A 3,696-nucleotide genomic window follows, 5' to 3' on the forward strand; every position below is an offset into this window, starting at 1 on the left:
GTGTATGAAACTGAGCACTTTAGAACTGCAGAATTCTGGATCAGAAGAAAAATCCTCCATCACTGACTTCACAGCTGGAAAGTGCTTACTGTAGAGAATCACAGCTTCAGTGCATGTTACCTGCCTTGTTATCGCTAGCTCCTGAGGCAGAGTTACACCAGGCAGCTGCTGGTTGTAGCGTTGCTGATATCAGTGTACTTCTGAAATCCCTGTCTCTGCCACTCGTTACAATGCAAAAGTCGTACATATAACATGCACTAAGTGTATTTAAAGTACATTAAGCGATTTCCGTGCTGTCAACATGTAGGGACTCTGGTACCGAGCGAAGCGGGTTTCGAATCAGCGCCAGACAACATGGACCTCGTTTACCACTCGAGGTCTCTGCAGCCGCCGCGCCGTAAGCCATGGCTGCACGCACTCCTGGCCCACGTATAACGTGAGGGCGCCACGGTTGACCACGTGGTCCCAGCAGCCAATAGCGACGCTGACGCTCCCTATCCTGTATTTAAGCGCCTGCCCCTCGCTCAGTGAGGTCTGCCCCCCCCCCCCCCCCGCCAAATTCTATAAGTCCCCCCAGATACTTGAGAGTCATGCACTCCGCCTCGCCTTCAGTATTCGCCTCCCGTCCCCCACGCCGATCCTCTATGACCTCATTCCTTTCCCCCATCTGCTCCTATTCCTCGAACATATCCGCATCCTCTACACCTCCCGCCGCCTTGGTCCCCCTCACCCCCTGGTTGCTCCTCTCCTCTCCCATCCCCGCCCCCTGCCACGTCTTCACTGTTGTGTCCCCCCTACACTCCATCTCTACACCCTTCATCTCCTTTCCTGAGGTGGCTTCCATCAACTCCCCCTTCCGGATGATGCCCTCTCCCTCCATTTATCAACTCTGTCTGATGTGACAGAAGAAGAAACAGGAGTCGATTTAGAAGAGATAGGGGATCCAGTATTAGAATCGGAATTTAAAAGAGCTTTGGAGGACTTACGGTCAAATAAGGCAGAAGGGATGGATAACATTCCATCAGAATTTCTAAAATCATTGGGGGAAGTGGCAACAAAACGACTATTCACGTTGATGTGTAGAATATACGAGTCTGGCGATATAACATCTGACTTTCGTAAAAGCATCATCCACACAATTCCGAAGACGGCAAGAGCTGACAAGTGCGAGAATTATCGCACAATCAGCTTAACAGCTCATGCATCGAAGCTGCTTACAAGAATAATATACAGAAGAATGGAAAAGAAAATTGAGAATGCGCTAGGTGACAATCAGTTTGGCTTTAGGAAAAGTAAAGGGACGAGAGAGGTAATTCTGACGTCCCAGCTAATAATGGAAGCAAGGCTAAAGAAAATTCGAGACACTTTCATAGGATTTGTCGACCAGGAAAAAGCGTTCGACAATATAAAATGGTGAAAGCTGTTAGAGAGTCTGAAAAAAGTAGGGATAAGCTATAGGGAGAGACGGGTCATATACAATATGTACAACAACTAAGAGGGAATAATAAGAGTGGACGACCAAGAACGAAGTGCTCGTAGTAAGAAGGGTGTAAGACAAGGCTGTAGCCTTTCGCCCCTACTCTTCAATCTGTACATCGAGGAGGCAATGATGGAAATAAAAGAAAGGTTCAGGAGTGGAATTAAAATACAAGGTGAAAGGATATCAATGATACGATTCCTTGATGACATTGCTATCGTGAGTGAAAGTGAAGAAGAATTAAATGATCTGCTGAACGGAATGAACAGTCCAATGAGTACGCAGTATGGTTTGAGGGTAAATCGGAGAAAGACGAAGGTAATGAGAAGTAGTAGAAATGAGAACAGCGAGAAACTTAACATCAGGATTGATGGTCACGAAGTCAATGAAGTTAAGGAATTCTGCTACCTAGGCAGTAAAATAACCAATGAAGGACGGAGCAAGGAGGACATCAAAAGCAGACTCGCTATGGCAAAAAAGGCATTTCTGGGCAAGAGAAGTCTACTAATATCAAATACAGGCATTAATTTGAGGAAGAAATTTCTGAGGATGTACGTCTGGAGTACAGCATTGTATGGTAGTGAAACATGGACTGTGGGAAAACCGGAACAGAAGAGAATCGAAGCATTTGAGATGTGGCGCTATAGACGAATGTTGAAAATTAGGTGGACTGATAAGGTAAGGAATGGGGCGGTTCTATGCAGAATCGGAGACGACAGGAATATGTGGAAAACACTGATAAGGAGATGGGACAGGATGATAGGACATCTGCTAAGACATGAGGAAATGACTTCCATGGTACTAGAGGGAGCTGTAGAGGGCAAAAACCGTAGAGGAAGACAGAGATTGGAATACGTCAAGCAAATAATTGAGGATGTAGGTTGCAAGTGCTACTCTGAGATGAAGAGGTTAGCACAGGAAAGGGGAATTCGTGGTGGGCCGCATCAAACCAAAAAAAAAAAAAAACCAACTCTGATCCTCACCCCCCCTTTCCTTTCCTCTGTCCTTTTCCTGGGCTCCCTCTCCCCCCTTCCATCCTCTTTTTTCCCCACCTACCCTCTCTCTGCCCCCCTTCTCTCCCCCGAGTCCATTTGCATTTCCGTCCTCTACCTTTTCCCGTTCCCTGTCGCGTCTGCCCTGCCCCTCTCCCCCCTTATGAGTCCTCTCCCTCCTTTGGTTCCCGCCCCTTTTCGTTGTTTCCTCACCTCCCTCCTTGTTTTCCCCCTCATCCAGGTCCCCCCCCCCCTCCATCTGCCCTTGGCTAGGGAGTGTCATCTTTGTGCCGACATTTTCGTGCAGTGTTTTACAGTGAGTGTTTTACAGTGAGTGTTCCGTCCTGTGTGTCTTTTGGGAAGTGTTGCGAATGGCCATCATACTGTCGCTGGGTGTGATTTTTTATCTCTTGCGAACAGAAACCAGACTGTCGCCATGTTTTTTTTAATTGTGTGTCTACTATGTTACTTGTCTGATTCCTGTGTATTTTACTAACCTTGTCAACCCCTTTCCTTCATGTTTTAACTTTCCACAATTTTCCGCCGGTTTACAATTTAAGTCACCGTTGTATCGCCTGTTTTTCTTGTTTCTTTTCTTCTTACGTTTTTAAAAAGTCTGTAGGCTGTAGAGCAGCGTACTAAGCTGCTGCCAGCCCGCCCCCTTCGGGGGAATTGAAATTCAATAAAGGAGAAAAAAAAAAAAAGCTCAGTGAAGCAGTCTGATATTCGCTGAGTCTATCGACATCTCGCCTACAGACAGCGTGTGTACTTTACTTTGTTCCCGTGTATGAGTGAATGTCGTGGATTCGTGAGGTTGTCGCTTGTGACCCTGTTGCTTCTTGCGTGTTGTTGTTCGTAAGGTCTTACTCGGTCGTCCGTTTTTGTCCGTGTCCGTCCTTTCCCGTTCGTTTGTTTGTTCGCGGGCCCCTCCCGTTTGGTTCCGCCCCGCTTCGTTCTCGGCAACCTGGTCGTGGTTGCAACAGGGACTTGCATCTGTCATCATCGATAGGACTGTCTGTTTTTTTACGCTCTCTGACTACCATTAACGAATCTAGCAATTTTCAACGGAGAAATAACACAGCCAGAGGAATGTAAATAATTTTTTAATACATTGACTTAGGTTGCGACACATCTAAGGATGTTTTCATCAGAATAAAATTTTAATAACCGTTAACTTACATTGCGAGAAGGCAATAGTCAAAGTTTCGACCTGACACGGTCTAGTCA

The sequence above is a fragment of the Schistocerca cancellata genome, chromosome 12 (genome assembly GCF_023864275.1).
Source record: "Schistocerca cancellata isolate TAMUIC-IGC-003103 chromosome 12, iqSchCanc2.1, whole genome shotgun sequence".
In the NCBI taxonomy this organism is placed as follows: domain Eukaryota; kingdom Metazoa; phylum Arthropoda; class Insecta; order Orthoptera; family Acrididae; genus Schistocerca; species Schistocerca cancellata.